This window comes from Hylobates moloch, unplaced genomic scaffold, assembly GCF_009828535.3.
Source record: "Hylobates moloch isolate HMO894 unplaced genomic scaffold, HMol_V3 SCAFFOLD_15, whole genome shotgun sequence".
NCBI classification, from domain to species: domain Eukaryota; kingdom Metazoa; phylum Chordata; class Mammalia; order Primates; family Hylobatidae; genus Hylobates; species Hylobates moloch.
In genome coordinates this window covers 26889693-26907954 of record NW_026652290.1, presented here as the reverse complement: position 1 = coordinate 26907954, position 18262 = coordinate 26889693, and positions in this window count along the sequence as shown.

Genomic DNA, 18262 nt, shown 5'->3' with positions numbered 1-18262 from the left:
ATGGTGGTTTGCTGCGCCCATCAACCCATCACCTACATTAGGTCTTTCTCCTAATGCTATCCCTCCCCTAGCCCCTTACCCTCTCAGTAGACCCCGGTGTGTGATATTCCCTACCCTGTGTCCATGTGTTCTCATTGTTCAACTCCCACTTATGAGTGAGAACATGCAGTGTTTGGCTTTCTGTTCTTGAGTTAGTTTGCTGAGAATGATGGTTTCCAGATTCATCCATGTATCTGCAAAGGACATGAACTCATCCTTTTTATGGCTGTATAGTATTCCATGGTGTATATGTGCCACATTTTCTTTATCCAGTTTATTATTGATGGACATTTGAGTTGGTTCCAAGTCTTTGCTATTGTGAATAGTGCCACAATAAACATACCTGTGCATGTGTCTTTATAGTAGCATGATTTACAATCCTTTGGGTATATACTCAGTAATGGGATTGCTGGGACAAATGGTATTTCTAATTCTAGATCCTTGAGGAATTGCCACACTGTTTTCCACAATGCTTGAACTAATTTGCACTCCCACCAACAGTGTAAAAGTGTTGCTATTTCTCCACATCCTCTCCAGCATCTGTTGTTTCCTGACTTTTTAATGATTGGCATTCTTACTGGCATGAGATGGTATCTCATCGTGATTTTGATTTTGATTTCTCTAACGAACAGTGATGATGAGCTTTTTTTCTTATGTTTGTTGGTTGCATAAATGTCTTTTTTTGAGAAGTGTCTGTTCATATCCTTTGCCCACTTTTTGATGGGGTTGTTTGTTTTTTTTTCTTGTAAATTTAAGTTCTTTGTAGATTCTGGATATGAGCCCTTTGTCAGATAGATAGATTCCAAAATTTTTCTCTCATTCTTTAGGTTGCCTGTTCACTCTGATGATAGTTTCTTTTGCTGTGCAGGAGCTCTTTAGTTTAATTATATCCCATTTGTCTATTTTGGCTTTTGTTGCCACTGCTTTTGGTGTTTTAGACATGAAGTCTTTGCCCATGCCTTTGTCCTGAATAGTATTGCCTGGGTTTTCTTCTATGATTTTTATGGTTTTAGGTCTTATATTTAAGTCTTTAATCCATCTTGAGTTAATTCTTGTATAAGGTGTAAGGAAGGGGTCCAGTTTCAGTTTTCTGCATATGGCTAGCCAGTTTTCCCAACACCATTTATTAAATAGGGAATCCTTTCCCCATTGCTTGTTTGTGTCAGGTTTGTCAAAGATCAGATGGTTGTAGGTGTGTGGTGTTATTTCTAAGGACTCTATTCTGTTCCATTGGTCTATATGTTTGTTTTCGTACCAATACCATGCCATTTTGGTTACTATAGCCTTGTAGTATAGTTTGAAGTCAGGTAGTGTGATGACTCCAGCTTTGTTCTTTTTGCTTAGGATTGTTTTGGCTATGTGGGCTCTTTTCTGATTCCATATAAAGTTTAAAGTAGTTTTTTTCCAATTCTGCTAAGAAAGTCAATGGTAGCTTGATGGGGATAGCATTGAATCTATAAATTATCTTGGGCAGTATGGCCATTTTCATGATATTGATTCTTCCTATCCACGAGTTTGGAATGTTTTTCCCTTTGTTTGTGTCCTCTCTCATTTCCTTGAGCAGTGGCTTTTAGTTCTCCTTGAAGAGGTCCTTCACATCCCTTGTAAGTTGGATTCCTAGGTATTTTATTCTCTTTGTAGCAATTGTGAATGGGAGTTCACTCATGGTTTGGCTCTCTGTTTGTCTGTTATTGGTGTATAGAAATGCTTGTGATTTTTGCACATTGATTTTGTATGCTGAGACTTTGCTGAAGTTGCTTATCAGCTTAAGGAGATTTTTGGGCTGAGATGATGGGGTTTTCTAAATATACAATCATGTCATCTGCAAACAGGGACAATTTGACTTCCTCTTTTCCTAATTGAATACCTTTATTTCTTTCTCTTGCGTAATTGCTCTGGCCAAAACTTCCAATACTATGTTGAATAGGAGTGGTGAGAGAGGGCATTCTTGTCTTATGCCAGTTTTCAAAAGGAATGCTTCCAGTTTTTGCCCATTCAGTATGATATTAGTTGTGGGTTTGTCATAAATAGCTCTTATTATTTTGAGATATGTTCCATCAATACCTAGTTTATTGAAAGTTTTTAGCATGAAGCAGTGTTGAATTTTATCAAAGGACTTTTCTTCATCCATCGAGATAATCATGTGGTTTTTGTCATTAGTACTGTTTATGTGATGGATTATGTTTACTGATTTGCATATGTTGAACCAGCCTTGCATCCCTGGCATGAAGCCAACTTGATCGTGGTAGATAAGCTTTTTGATGTGCTGCTGGATTCGGTTTGCCAGTATTTTACTGACGATTTTTGCATCGATGTTCATCTATTGGCCAGAATTTTGTTGTTGTTGTGGTTGTGTCTGTGCCAGGTTTGGGTATCAGGATGATGCTGGCCTCATAAAATGAGTTAGGGAGGATTCCTTCTTTTTCTGTTGTTTGAACTAGTTCCAGAAGGAATGGGACCAGCTCCTATTTGTACCTCTGGTAGAATTTGGCTGTGAATCCATCTGGTTCTGGACTTTTTTTTGGTTGGTAGGTTATTAATTACTGCCTCAATTTCAAAACTTGTTATTGGTCTATTCGGGGATTCAGCTTTTTCCTGGTTTAGACTTGGTAGGATGTATGTGTCCAGAAATTTATCCATTTCTGGTAGATTTTCTAGTTTATTTCCGTAGAAGTTTTTATAGTATTCTCTGGTCATAGTTTATATTTCTGTGGGATCATTGATGATATCCCCTTTATCATTTTTTATTGCATCTATTTGATTCTTCTCTCTTTTCTTATTAGTCAGGTTAGTGGTCTATTTTGTTGATCTTTTCAAAAAACCAGCTCCTGGACTCATTGATTTTTTGAAGGGTTTTTCATGTCTCTATCTCCTTCAGTTCTGCTCTGATCTTAGTTATTTCTTGTCTTCTAGCTTTTGAATTTGTTTGCTCTTACTTTTGTAGTTCTTTTAATTGTGATGCTAGTGTGTCAATTTTAGATCTTTCTTGCTATCTCTTGTGGGCATTTAGTGCTATAAACTTCCCTCTACACACTGCTTTAAATGTGTCCCAGAGATTCTGGTATGTTGTGTCTTTGTTCTTATCGGTTTCAAAGAACATCTTTATTTCTGCCTTCATTTCATTATTTACCCAGTAGTCATTCAGGAGCAGGTTGTTCAGTTTCCATATTGTCTTGCAGTTTTGGGTGAGTTTCTTAATCTTGAGTTCTAATTTGATTTCACTTTGGTCTGAAAGACTCTTTGTAATGATTTCCATTCTTTTGCATTTGCTGAGGAGTGTTTTTCTTCCAGTTCTGTGGTCCTGAATATCCTTGTTAATTTTTCTGTCTTGTTGATCTTTCTAATATTGACAGTGGGTTTTTAAAGTCTCCCACTATTATTGTGTGGGAGTCTCAGTCTCTTTGTAGGTCTCTAAGAACTTGCTTTATGAATCTGGTTGCTCCTGTATTGGGTGTATATATATTTAGGATAGTTAGCTCTTCTTGGTGCATTGATCCCATTACCATTATGTGATGGCCTTCTTTGTGTCTTTTGATCTTTGTTGGTTTAAAGTCTGTTTTATCAGAGATTAGAATTACAACTCACACATTTTTTTGCTTTCCATTTGCTTGGTAAATATTCCTCCGTCCCTTTATTTTGAGCCTATATGTGTCTTTACACGTGAGATGGGTCTCCTGAATATAGCACACTGATGGGTCTTGAATCTTTATCCAATTTGCCAGTCTGTGTTTTTTAATTGGGGCATTTAGGCCATTTTCATTTAAAGTTAATATTGTTATGTGTGAATTTGATCCTGTCATCATGATGCTAGCTGTTTTTTTGCCCATTAGTTGATGCAGTTTCTTCATTGTATCAATGGTCTTTACAATTTGGTTTGTTTTTGCAGTAGCTGGTATTGTTGTTCCTTTCCATGTTTGGTGCCTCCTTTAGGAGCTCTTGTAAGGCAGGCCTGGTGGTGACAAAATCTCTCAGCATTTGCTTGTCTGTAAAAGATTTTATTTCTCCTTTGCTTATGAAGCTTAGTTTGGCTGGACATGAAATTCTGGGTTGAAAATTCTTTTCTTTAAGAATGTTGAATATTGGCCCCCATTCTCTTCTGGCATTTAGTTCTGCCAAGAGATCCACTGTTAGTCTGATGGGCTTCCCTTTGTGGGTAACCCGACCTTTCTCTCTGGCTGCCCTTAACATTTTTGCCTTTGTTTCAATCTTGGTGAATCTGATGATGATGTGTCTTGGGGTTGCTCTTTTCGAGTAATATCTTTGTGGTGTTCTCTGTATTTCCTGAATTTGAACATTGGCCTATCTCGCTAGGTTGGGGAAGTTCTTCTAGATAATCTCCTGAAGAATGTTTTCCAAGTTGGTTCCATTCTCCCCATCACTTTCAGGTACACCAATCAAACATAGATTTGGTCTTTTCACATAGTCCCATATTTCTTGGAGGCTTTGTTCATTTCTTTTCATTCCTTTTCATTCTTGTTTCTCTAGTCTTGTCTTCTCGCTTTATTTCATTGAGTTGATCTTCAATCTCTGATATCCTTTCTTCTGGTTGATTGATTTGGGCATTGATACTTGTGTATGCTTCATGAAGTTCTCGTGCTGTGTTTTTCAGCTCCATCAGGTCATTTATTTTCTTCTCTAAACTTGTTATTCTAGTTAGCAATTCGTCTAACCTTTCTTCAAGGTTCTTAGCTTCCTTGCATTGGGTTAGAACATGCTCCTTTAGCTCAGAGGAGTTTGTTATTACCCACCTACTGAAGCCTACTTCTGTCAATTCATCAAACTCATTCTCCATCCAGTTTGGTCCCTTGCTGGTGAGGAGTTGTGGTCCTTTGGAGGAGAAGAGGTGTTGTGTTTTTTGGAATTTTCAGCCGTTTTGCACTGGTTTCTCCCCATCTTTGTGGATTTATCTGCCTTTGGTCTTTGATGTTGGTGACCTTCAGATGAGGTATCTGAGTGGACGTGCTATTCCTTTCTGTTTGTTAGTTTTCCTTCTAGCAGTCAGGCCCCTCTGCTGCAGGTCTGCTGGAGTTTGCTGGAGGTTCACTCCAGACCCTGTTTGCCTGGGTATCACCAGCAAAGGCTGCAGAACAGCAATGATTGCTGCCTGTTCTTTCCTCTTTGTCCCAGAGGGGGACCTGCCAGAAAGCAGCCAGAGCTTTCCTGTGTGAGGTGTCTTTCAGCCTCTACTGGGAGGTGTCTCCCAGTCAGGATACACAGGGGTCAGGGACCCACTTGAGGAAGCAGTCTGACCCTTAGCAGAGCTCAAACGCTGAGCTAGGAGGCCAGCTACACTCTTCAGAGCTCTCAGGTAGGGACACTTAATTCTGCTAAGCTGCACCCACAGCTGCCACTTCCCCCAAGTGCTCTGTCCCAGAGGGATGTGGGTTTTCTCTATAAGTTCCTGACTGGGGCTGCTGCCATTTTTTCAGAGATGCCCTGCCCAGAGAGGAGAAATCTGGCAGTCTGGCCACAGCAGCCTTACTGAGCTGTGGTGGGCTCCACCCAGTTTGAAGTTCCCAGGGGCTTTGTTTACACTGTGAGGATAAAACTATCTACTCAAGCCTCAGCAATGGCAGACGCCCCTCTCCCCACAAAGCTCCAGCATCTCAGGTGGATCTCAGACTGCTGCTGTGCTGGCAGTGAGAATTTCAAGCCAGTGGATCTTAGTTTGCTGTACTCCGTCGGGGTGGGACTTGCCGAGCCAGACCACTTGGCTCCCTGGTTCAGCCCCCTTTCCAGGGGAGTTAAGGGTTCTGTCTTTCTGCTGTTCCAGGCACCACTGGGGTATGGAAACAAAAAAACTCCTGCAGCTAGTTTGGTGTCTGCCCAAATGGTCACCCAGTTTTGTACTCGAAACCCAGGGCCCTGGTGGCATAGGCACTGGAGGGAATCTCCTAGTCTATCTGTTGTGAACACTGTGAGAAAAGCGCAGTATCTGGGCTGGAGTTCACCATTTTTCCAGGTACAGTTTCTCACAGCTTCCCTTGGCTAGGGGAATGAATTCCCTGACCCCTTGCAATTCCTGGGTGAGGCAACGCCCCTCCTTGCTTCCACTCACCCTCCGTGGGCTGCACCCACTGTTCAACCAGCTTCAATGAGATGGACCAGGTACCTTAGTTGGAAATACAGAAATCACCCACCTGTGTCGATCTCGCTGAGGCTGCAGACCAGAGCTGTTCCTATTCAGCCATCTTGCCAGCGTCTCCTGTACTCAAAGATAAAGGTGCTGTATTTACTTGTCCCTTCTATTTCTCTTCGTGAGACTAGCACATGCTAACTGCTTCTAGTCAACCATCTTGACCAGCCCCTCCTATTTGACTCTTTAAATTATGTTTATAAATAACTTTCATAACATTAAATATTAAATTCAGAAAAGAAATGATAAAATAATGACATAAATATAATGACTTATTTTTATCTATCAGATTGGAAAAGTTTAAAACATTGACAATTTTTTCTGAAGGCTGTTAAAATTTAAGCTATATAATTTTGTGTTCAGAATCCCCAATTTCTATTTCTAGAAATTGACCCTAAGAGTAAAGTATAACTATGTTCAGATAAATGATCAAAATGAATGGTAAATGGCCATATCAGCTGCCATTTATAAGGATTTATATATACCTTGCACTTTACAGACAGTGTCTGAGTTAGTTCCAATGACAACCCAATCAGGTAGTTATCATTGCCCCTCTTTATGTACAAGTAAACAGCCTTCCATTGTTCTTGCTTTCCTTTTACTTCCTCCCATTCTTCCTCTTTTCTTCCTTCCCTCCTCACTTTCTCTCCTCTCCACCACCTTCTTCATTTTCTCTTCTTGTATGTTAGGAACAACAGGTTAGGACCTCTTGTCTATTATGAAATCTTCCATGTACTTAACATGTGTGATTCAATTCAAGGCATAGAAAAAGCCTCCGTTTTGTCCACAGAATATGTTCTGTAATGTTTTTGTTTTTAAAGAGTGTAATTTGTCTCCCTGTTTTTCTTAATTGGTGAGAACTTGAAATGCAGGACAGTGAGTGAATCTCAAACCTCCAAAAGTCCATGTCAAAGGAAGTCTTACTTAATAAAATGATGCACTAAAAGAATATTGGGTACAGCAAGAAAATAGGCCAGATTGGAATGATCGATATGAAAATAGGCTAGATGTGGATGTTCGATGTAATCTTAAACAAATAGATACTCTTCCTTAAAAAGTAGCACAATGACATCAATAGTTGCAGCAGCAGCAGCAGCAATTTTAATCATCACTAACTCTCATGCTCAACTCTAGTGCCCACATTTTTATTTTTTATTTCCATCTCTCAACTAAAATAAAGGACAACTGATAACCATATTTTAATCAGGAAAACTGAGGATGGGTCTGAAATGTCTTTCTGCTGTTAGAAATCAAGGATTATTTCAAAATGGGAAAGACCACTAGTCAAAAACCATCAGGAACATGTTTAGATTTTTTTTTTTTTTTTTTTAAGCTTACAAGGAAGAACACAGTCCAGGGGAATTTTGTGGTGTCAGGGAAATAGGTAATTGGGAAGAGCTTATTATAAGATTTTTGCTTATGTTGAGTAATTTTAGGAAGAGATTGAAGAATCAGGGACCATCTCTGGATTGGAAAATGTCAAGAAGCTAGGAGCAGTTTGGCAATTGAGTATCTAGTAATCTTTCTATAAAATTTGCTAGGAGTAAGGCTAGGCTGGGATGTCATTGGTAAGAAAACAAAAATCACTCAGATATATTTTTTCCTCTAGCTGAATTACAACTTTGGCTATGCTTGTTAGAGACTGTTTATCATAGCTTGATAGCCAGCTCGCAGGGCTGATATTCACTTTCTCGAAGATATTCAAGGCAGTGTAAAAAGTATAAAGAAACTGACTTAAAGGGATTCATACTGGCTAAATTGAGAAAATTTAAGCATCAAAAAGAGAATAATTATGACTATGAAAGCTATGAGGTCATTCAGGTATTCAAATGAAAAGTTAATGGAAGTATACAAAATGTAGCTTTAATAAAAAGAAAGGTGACATTGTGGGATATATTTAATTTTACTGATTACATAAGCTTCTAATTAATACCTACATGCAGATATTTTATACCTATGTGTTAAGAAATGTCAGCCATGCCAAGGATGAATAACATATTTCTGGGAATACAACATGTTTCAAAAGTTTAAAACCTATCTGAAAGGCAGAGACATAAAAGTCCCTTGATGTAATACATAAAACTTTATTATAAAAGAAAGCTCAGTCTAATGCCCCAAGGCTTGGGTTTAAATCACAAAGGTTTACACAATCAGGATTCTTGGCCAACCAAGATGTATCAGTTGCAAAATTCTACAACTTGTCATTTCAGCTGGTCTAAGGTGGTATTCTTTTGCTTTTGTCACTAGTAAAACTACTTCAGCCTTGAGAAACCTTGATAATACTTAAAAATCCTAGAAAGGAAGAAGCATAAGTACATATGATAAAATTTATCTTGATTTCAGTACCTTTATAACTGGTTTAAAATGAAAGTATAATAGAGATTTAAAGCATTTCTTATTTTTGTATTTTGTTTGATTTTTCAGAAAATATAAAATATTACAGTACTTTAAATTATTTAGGACTTTTTTAAAACTTTTAAGTTCAAGGTACATGTGCAGGTTTGTTACATAGGTAAACTTGTGTCGTGGGAGTTTGTTGTACAGATTATTTCACCAGCCAGGTATTAAGACTTATACCTGTTAGTTATTTTTCCTGATCCTCTCCCTCCTCCCACCCTCCATCTTAAAATAGGCCCCAGTATGCATTTTTCCTGTCAATGTGTCCATGTCTTCTCATCATTTAGCTCCCACTTATAAATGAGAACACGTGGTATTTGGTTTTCTGTTCCTGCACTAGGTGGTAAGGATAATGGCCTCCAGCTCCATCCATGTCCCTGGAAAGGACATAATCTTGTTTTTTTTCACGGCTGCATAATACTCTATGATGTATATGTACCACATTTTCTTTATCCAGTCTGTCAGCGGTGGGCATATAGGTTGATTCCATGCATTTTGGACATACTATTAAAAATGTTTGTGACCAACAAGTAAGTTTTAGTAAATCTAATTTGTTTTATTCCAAGTCTATATTTATTAGTTTTGAAAGTACTATGTGAATACCTAAAATAGTGATGGTTTACTCCTTCAAAAATGATAATTTTTTAATAAAGTCATACAGTTAACAAATGGGGCATTAAACAATAGTAATGAATGTTCCTCTTTATGTACAGAAACTTTTCAGACATCAAAGAATCTACCCATAGGGCAGAGGTGAGGATGTCATAGAATTGAAAAGCAACGTATTGGAGAATCACTCATCCATTTTCCTTTGGTACGTTTTCACAACAAAGCTCCTTTTGAGAGCAGCCCATCACCTATAAACCTTGAGAACTTTGTGATTCTATCATCCTGGCTATAAATAGGTTAGAGAAGCTGATGTGTGTTTCTCTTGGCCTTTCTCTTCTGGTCACAAAATGTCACCTACAGATCAGGCAAGAAAAAGAATCAGTAACAAGGATGCTGCTGCTCAGAGCTGTCCACAGACAGGTGAATTCAATCAGTGATCTCCCACCTCCTTGCATTATGACTTTCTTCATATGAAAGTCATACATGGTGATGCCCTGAAGTTCCCAACTCTAATATGGGGTCCCAAGGGTTCCCTCCCTCATATTCCAACTAAGGGATGCATCTGATGTCTCTCTGGCTAAAAAGGTAAAGGAAGTTGAGAAGGAAATAATTTATGTGGGTTATTGCCACTTTGAAAAAACTTGGGCAATTTAATAAGGAAGATAAGAAATATGGATGTTGGGTGATCAATTGCAGTATCTACCACAGGTGTGATCAATTTCCCAAACCAGGTATAATGCTTCAAATGAGGAAAAGAAAAGAAAAATGGTTCATAGAGGGAAAACTCCCAGGAGATTCTTACCCAGGTGAGGACCAGGCACATAGAGCAGTCCATCTGGATGTGGGAAGATGCTATCTTTTGTGATTTGGGGCTTGACCTGTTGTAAGATATAGTAATCAATTGTGCATTCTAAGAGCCCTGGACTTTATCTCTCAACAGCAATTTTCCTCTCATGATACTCTCACACTTTCCCTGTCTCAGAGGCAGAAAAGGCCTGATGTCTATTGAGGTCATAATTGCAGTCTGCCCCTGTACCGTGGACCCCATTGATTCCAGCTTTATAATGTTCTTGTAGTCTGTCTGTGTGCCTCTGTCTCTCTTACTCTGATTTTCAATCTCTCTCATCCCCTTGCCTTCAAACATTTGTACATTTTTCTTTGTAAACTGTGAAATCACAGCCCTGACATTTAATCCATCATAATTTTTTTTCTATGATTCTTTCTGCTACTAAATACTTCAATCTCGTGTCTCAAGACCACAGTTTTTTTCTTGTTCTGGCCCTAAAATTTGAAGTTACTCATTTCACTACTTTATGAACTGTTTCCCTTAGAGGACACCCAGAATTCTTCCTTTACAAATAGAATGGATTTTTAAAAAACTTTTATTATCACTTTCCGACTTCTGTTGTAACAGGTATTCTTGACCTTATACTCTTCCTAAAGGCCTTTCCTCTTCAGTGTTCTTTCTTTTACAATTTTCTTATTAGCTCTTTTTCTCTCTCTGCCAATCTATTGATATCCCTGAAGACTGTTGTTTCCCATTTTCTTTTCTTCTGTCTTTAGAGAAAAAAAGTCACACAAATGTTTCACTGAATGTTCTGAGTTAGAAATTCCAAATCAATATGCACCTCTAGTTCTCTTGTCTCTCTTCTATACTAGTTCCACATTGTGAGTTGCCCTGGGAGATTTCCACTTCAAAGTTCCACAACCATTTAAAGCTTAACTAATCTCTTGGAAAACCATTTCCCCTTCCCATGGTCTCTATTTCTAACAGTGAGGCATGGTGCTTCTCAGCACAAACTTTGGAATCAGACAAATAGAAATCCAGCCCTTATGATTATGTGCCGAAGAACTTTAGGCAAATTACCTAACCTCTCTCTTTGTTTTCTTACCTGCAAAGTGAGGATGCCCACCTCAGAGGAGCTGATACTTCTTGTGAAGTTATTAGCTGTTTACAGATATTAGTTCTCTCCTTGTAGGTAAATAGGAGGGCTATATTAACCTGTCCTGTTGAACTCGGTCTAGGCATTTGCTTTGGTCAATGAAATGGGAGCTGAGGTGACAGGTTCCATTGCTCAGTTAAAAGCCACAACAGCATTTTTCACAATGGTGGCTTCTCTGGCAGAAAGAATGACATGGGGCAAAGTCTCACCCATCCTTGAAGGATGTGTAATGTTAGTGAGAAATAAACTTTTGTTATTTAAAGACTGAATTTTAGGATTGTTTTGTTACTGTAGCACAATGGAGCCTACACTGATTGTTACATCTTTGCACTAAGAACAAGACAGGGCCGTGGGGACAAGATGGCTGGCTAGAAACAGTGGTGTTCAGAGGCTCCCATCAAAAAGAACCATAATAAGCATGTGACTCCTTCACTGTCAACCAAAGTATCTGGGTTCTCTCATCAGAACTGAGTAGGAGGCTGGCGTGATCCACAGAGAGGAAGGCAGTGAGTGAGCATGCTCCCCAGCCAGGGAAACCATGCTTTTTTCCATGGAACTGTGTAACCTATGGATCAGAAGATTCCACTTGTGAACTCATGTCACCGGGGCCTTGTGTCCCAATCCTGGAACTATGCAGATTCTCAACAGCCTTTCAGCTGGAATCTGCTTAAGCCTACCGAGCTCCTGGGAGGAGTGGGTGACCAGCACCACAGCTGCGGCTGTGGCTGCCTGCTGTCTAAGCCATTTGCATTCTTTGGTGGAGAAGCAGCAGCCAGCACTGGGACTCACAACTGCCTAACACACTAGAATCCCTAGGTGGGGGAAAGGTGACATCCATCCCCGTAGCTCCAGGCTGTGCTTTCCCCTGCTAGAGCCAGGGAGGCTGGATGGCTTGGTTCCAAGATGTGTCCCCCACAGCCCAACATATCAGCTGGGGCAGACTGGCCAGAGTGCCTTTTCAGGCCTGACTCTGACCCATCCTTCCTCATTGGGTGGGGCTTCCAGGCAGGAACTCCAATAACTGCAGCTAGAGGCTCAGGTACAGAACCCAGATCTCCTTGGGCCTGAGCCCCTATGGGGAGGGGTGGCTGCAGTCTCTGTGGACCAACAGACTCAGCCTTTCCCCCTGGTAGTTCTGAGGAATCCAGGCAGCCCATATGAGTAGGTTTTACCCCAGTGAAGCACACCCCCTCCACCAAGAGACAAAGTGCTTCATTAAACGGTCCCATTCCCCATGCCACCCAACTGAGTGAGACCATCCAACGGGTTGGCAGACACCCTATACAGGAGCAGTCCTACTGGCATCAGGTTGGTGCCCCTTGAGGTCAGAGATCCCAGAAGGAGCAGGCAGCCATCTTTGCTGTTTTCCAGCCTCCATGAGTGACATCTCCAGGTGCGGGAGCAAACCAGATGAATAAGGCCTGAAGTGAACCCCCCAGAAAACTGCAGCAGCTCTACAGAAGAGGAACCTGACCATTGAAAGAAAAACAAGTAGAAAGCATCAACAACAATGAAAAGCCCCCACAAAAACCGCATCCAAGAGTCAGCAGCCTAAAAGATCCAAACTAGACAAACTCATGAAGATGAGAAAGAATGGAAAAACGCTGAAAACCCAAAGGCCAGAGTGCCTCTTCTCCTCCAAATGATCACAGCATCTCTCCAGCAAGGGCGCAGAACTGGACAAAGGATGAGATGGATGAATTGACAGAAGTAGGCTTCAGAAGATGGATAATAAAAAACTACGCTGAGCTAAAGGAGCATGTTCTAACCCAAAGCAAAGAAGCTAAGAACCTTGATAAAATGTTGGAGGAGCTGCTAAGTAGAATATTCCATTTAGAGAGGAACATAAATGACCTGGTGGAGCAGAAAAACACAGCACAAGAATTTCTTGAAGCATGCACAAGTATCAATAGCTGAATTGACCAAGTGGAAGAAAGCATTTGAATTTGAAGATACCTTGCTGAAATAAGGCATGCAGACAAGATTAGAGAAAAAAGAATAAAAAGGATTGAACAAAGGCTCCAAGAAATTTGGGATTTCATAAAAAGACTGAACCTACAATTGATTGAAGTACCTGAAGGAGATGGGGAGAATAGAAAAGAGTTGGAAAACGCATTTCAGGATATTATCCAGGAGAACTTCCCCAACCTAACAAAACAGGCCAACATAAAAACTAAGGAAGTACAGAGAACATAACTAAGACTCCATGAGAAGATCAGCCTCAAGGCTCATAATCATCAGATTCTCCAAGGTCGAAATAAAGGAAAAAATGTTAAGGGCAGCCAGAGAGAAAGGCTAGGTTACCTACAAAGGGAAGCCCATCAGACTAACAATAGACCTCTTAACAGAGGCTCTACAAGCCAGAAGAAATTGGGGGCCAATATTCAACATTCTTAAAGAAAGGAATTTTCAACCCAGAATATCATATCCAGCCAAACTAAGCTTCATAAGCAGGGAAATAAAATCCTTTCCAGACAAGCAAATGCTGAGGGATTTTGTTACCACCGGGCCTGCCTTGCAAGTGCCCCTGAAAGAAGCACTAACTATGGAAAGGAAAACCCAGTACCAGCCACTGCAAAAGCACACCAAAATATAAGGACCAATGACACTATGAAGAAACTGTATCAACTAGTGCATAAAAAACCAAATAGCATCAAGATGATAGGAACAAATTCACATATAACAATACTAATCTTAAATGCGAATGGGCTAAATGCCCCAATTAAAAGACACCAATTGGCAAATTGGATGGAGTCATGACTCATTAGTGTGCTGTATTCAGGAGACCCATCTCACATGCTCACATGCAGAGACACACATAGGCTCAAAATAAAGGGATGGAGGAAAATTTACCAAGCAAATGGAAAGCAAAAAAAAGTAGGGGTTGCAATCCTAGTCTCTGACAAAACAGACTTTAAACCAACAAAGATCAAAAGAGACAAAGAAGGGCATTACCTAATGGTAAGGGGAACAATTCAACAACAAGAGCTAACTATTCTAAATGTATATGTGCCCAATACAGGAGCATCCAGATTTATAAAACAAGTTCTTAGAGACCTACAAAGAGACTTAGGCTCCAACACAATAATAGTGGGAGACTTTAATACTCCAATGTCAGCATTAGATCAACGAGACAGAAAATTAACAAGGATATTCAGGACTTGAACTCAGCTCTGGATCATGTGGACCTAATAGACATCTACAGAACTCTCCACCCCAAGTCAACAGAATATACGTTCTTCTCAGTGCCAATGGCAGTTATTATAAAATCAGCCACGTAATTGGAAGTAAAACACTCCTCAGCAAATGAAAAGAATAAATCATAATAAACAGTCTCTCAGACCAAAGTGCAATCAAATTAGAACTCAGGATTAAGAAACACACTCAAAACCACACAATTACATGGAAATTGAACAACCTGCTCCTGAATGACTCCTGGGTAAATAATGAAATTAAGACAGAAATCAAGAAATTCTTTGAAACCAATAAAAATAAACAGAAAATGTACAAGAATCTCTGGGACACAGCTAAAGCAGTGTTAAGAAATTTGTAGCACTAAATGCCCACATCAGGAAGCTGGAAAGACCTCAAATTGATACCCTAACATCACAATTAAAAGAGAAAGACAAGAGCAAATTAATTCAAAAGCTAGCAGAAGACAAGAAATAACTAAGATCAGAGCAGAATTGAAAGAGATAGAGACACGAAAAACCCTGCAAAAAAATCAATGAATCTAGGAGTAGGTTTTCTGAAAAAATTAACAAGATAGATAGACTGCTAGCTAGACTAATAAAGAAGAAAAGAGAGAAGAATCAAACAGACACAGTAAAAAATGATAAAGTTGATATCACCACTGATCCAACAGAAATACAAACTACCATCAGAGAATACTATAAACACCTCTATGCAAATAAACTAGAAAATCTACAAGAAATGGATAAATTCCTGGACAATATGCCCTCCCAAGACTAAATCAGGAAGAGGTCAAATCCTTGAATAGACCAATAACAAGTTCTGAAATTGATGCAGTAATTAATAACCTACTGTATTAATCTGTTTTCATGCTGCTGATAAAAACAGACCCGAGACTGGGAAGAAAAAGAGATTTAACTGAACTTACAGTTCCACATGGCTGGGGAGGCCTCAAAATCATGGCAGGAGGGGAAAGGCACTTCTTACATGGTGTAGGCAAGAAAAAATGAGGAAGAAGCAAAAGCAGAAACCCCTGATAAACCCATCAGATCTCGTGAGACTTATTCACTATCACAAGAATAGCATGGGAAAAACTGGCCCCCATGATTCAGTTACCTCCCGCCTGGGTCCCTCCCATAACATGTGGGAATTTGGGGAGATACAATTCAGGTTGAGATTTGGGTGGTGCCAAACCATATCACCTACCAACCAAAAAAGGCCCAGGACCAGATGGATTCACAGCTGAATTCTATCAGAAGTACAAAGAGGAGCTGGTACCATTCTTTCTGAAATTATTCCAAACAACTGAAAAAAAAAGGGACTTCTCTCTAACTCCTTTTATGAAGCCAGCATTATCCTGATACCAAAACTGGGAAGAGACACAACAAAAAAATAAAACTTCAGGCTAAGATTCCTGATGAACATTGATGCAAAAATCCTCAATAAAATACTGGCAAATCAAATACAGCAGCACATCAAAAAACTTATCCACTACAATCAAGCCAGCTTCAACCCTGGGATGCAAGGCTGGTTCAACATATACAAATCAGAAACATAACCCATCACATAAACAGAACCAAAGACAAAAACCACATCATTCTCTTGATAGATACAGAAAAGGGCTTTGATAAAATTGAACATCCCATCATGTTAAAAACTCTCAATAAACTAGGTATTGATAGAATATATCTCAAAATAATAAGCTATTTATGACAAACCCACAGCCAATATCATATTGAATGGGCAAAAGCTGGAAGCATTCCCTTTGAAAACTGGTGCAAGACAAAGATGCCCTCTCTCACCACTCTTATTCAACATAGTACTGGAAGTTCTGGCCAGGACAATCAGGAAAGAGAAAGAAAGAAAGGGTATTCAAGTAGGAAGAGAGGAAGTCAAATTGTCTCTCTCACTAGACAATATGATTTTATATTTAGAAAACCCCATCACCTCAGCCCCCAAACTCCTTAAACTGATAAGCAACTTCAGCAATCTTAAGATACAAAATCAATGTACAAAAATAAGCATTTCTTTACACCAACAATAGGCACACAGAGAGCCAAATCATGAGTGAACTCCCATTCACCATTGCTACAAAGAGAACAAAATACCTAGGAATCCAACTTACAAGGGATGTGAAGGACCTCTGCAAGGAGAACTACAAACCACTGATCAAGGGAATAAGAGAGGACACAAACAAATGGAAAATCATTTCATGCTCATGAATATGAAAATCAGTATCATGAAAATGGCCATACTGCCCAAGGTAATTTATAGATTCAACGCTATTCCCATCAAACTACCGTTGACATTCTTCGCATAATTAGAAAAATTCTAATTCTTTAAATTAGAAAAACTTTAAATTTCATATGGAATCAAAGAAGACCCTGTATAGCCAAGACAATCCTAAGCAAAAAGAACAAAGCTGGAGGCATCACACTACCTGACTCCAAACTATACACAAGGCTACAATAACCAAAACAGCATGATACTGGTACCAAAATAGGCATATAGACCAATGGAACAGAACAGAGACCTCGGAAATAACACCACACATCTACAACCATCTGACCTTCGACAAACCGGAGAAAAACAAGCAATGGGTAAAGGATCTCTATTCAACAAATGATGCTGGGAAAACGAGCTAGCCACATGCAGAAAACTGAAACTGGCCCCTGTCTTTACACCTTATACAAAAATTATCTCGAGATGGATTAAAGAGTTAAATGTAAAACCCCAAACCATAAAAACCCTAGAAGAAAACCTATGCAATACCATTCAGGACATTGGCATGGGCCAAGACTTCATGACGAAAATGCCAAAAGAAATTGCAACTAAAACCAAAATTGACAAATGGGATCTAATTAAACTAAAGAGCTCTGCACAGCAAAAGAAACTATCAGAGTGAACAGGCAACCTACAGAATGGGAGAAAATTTTTTCAACCTACCAATCTGACAAAGGCCTAATATCCACAATTTACAAGGAACATGAACAAATTTACAAGGAAAAAACCCCATCACAAAGTGGGCAAAGGATGTGAACAGACATTTCTCAAAAGAAGACATTTACATATCCAACAAACATATGAAGAAAGCTTAACATCACTGATCATCAGAGAAATGCAAATCAAAACTATAATGAGATACCATCACACACCAGTCAGAATGGCGATTATTAAAAAGTCGAGAAACAATAGATGCTGGTGAGGCTGTGGAGAAATAGGAATACTTTTACAATATTGGGAATGTAAATTAGTTCAGCCACTGTGGAAGACAGTATGGTGATTCCTCAAGGATCTAGAACCAGAAATACCATTTGACCCAGCAATCCCATTACTGGGTATATACCCAAAGGAATATAAATCACTTTACTATAAAGACACATGTATGTTTATTGCAGAGCTATTTACAATAGCAAAGACATGGAACCAACCCAAATGTCCATCAAGAATAGACTGAATAAAGAAAATGTGGCACATATACACCATTGAATACTATGCACTCATAAAAAAGGAAAGAGATCATGTCCTTTGCAGGGATATGGATGAAGGTGGAAGCCATTATCCTTAGCAAACTAATGCAGGAGCAGAAAATCAAACACCGCATGTTCTTGCTCATAAGTGGGAGTTGAACAATGAGAACACATCAACACAGAGAGGAACACCACACATCAGGGCCTGTTGGGGGGGTGGGGGGCGAGGGGAGGGAACTTGGAGGATGGGTCAATAGGTGCAGCAAACCACCAATGGGACACGTATACCTATGTAACAAACCTGCATATTCTGCACATGTATTCTTTTTTTTAAGAAGAAATAAAACAAGACATGTAGTTCTTGACCTCTTAAAGTTCATAGCTGAATGGGGGAGAATAAACACTGAAAAGTAATTACAGAAGGCTTTTCCGTAGCAGTTCTTATGTCTTTACAATTTAGCATTTAACACTTTCAA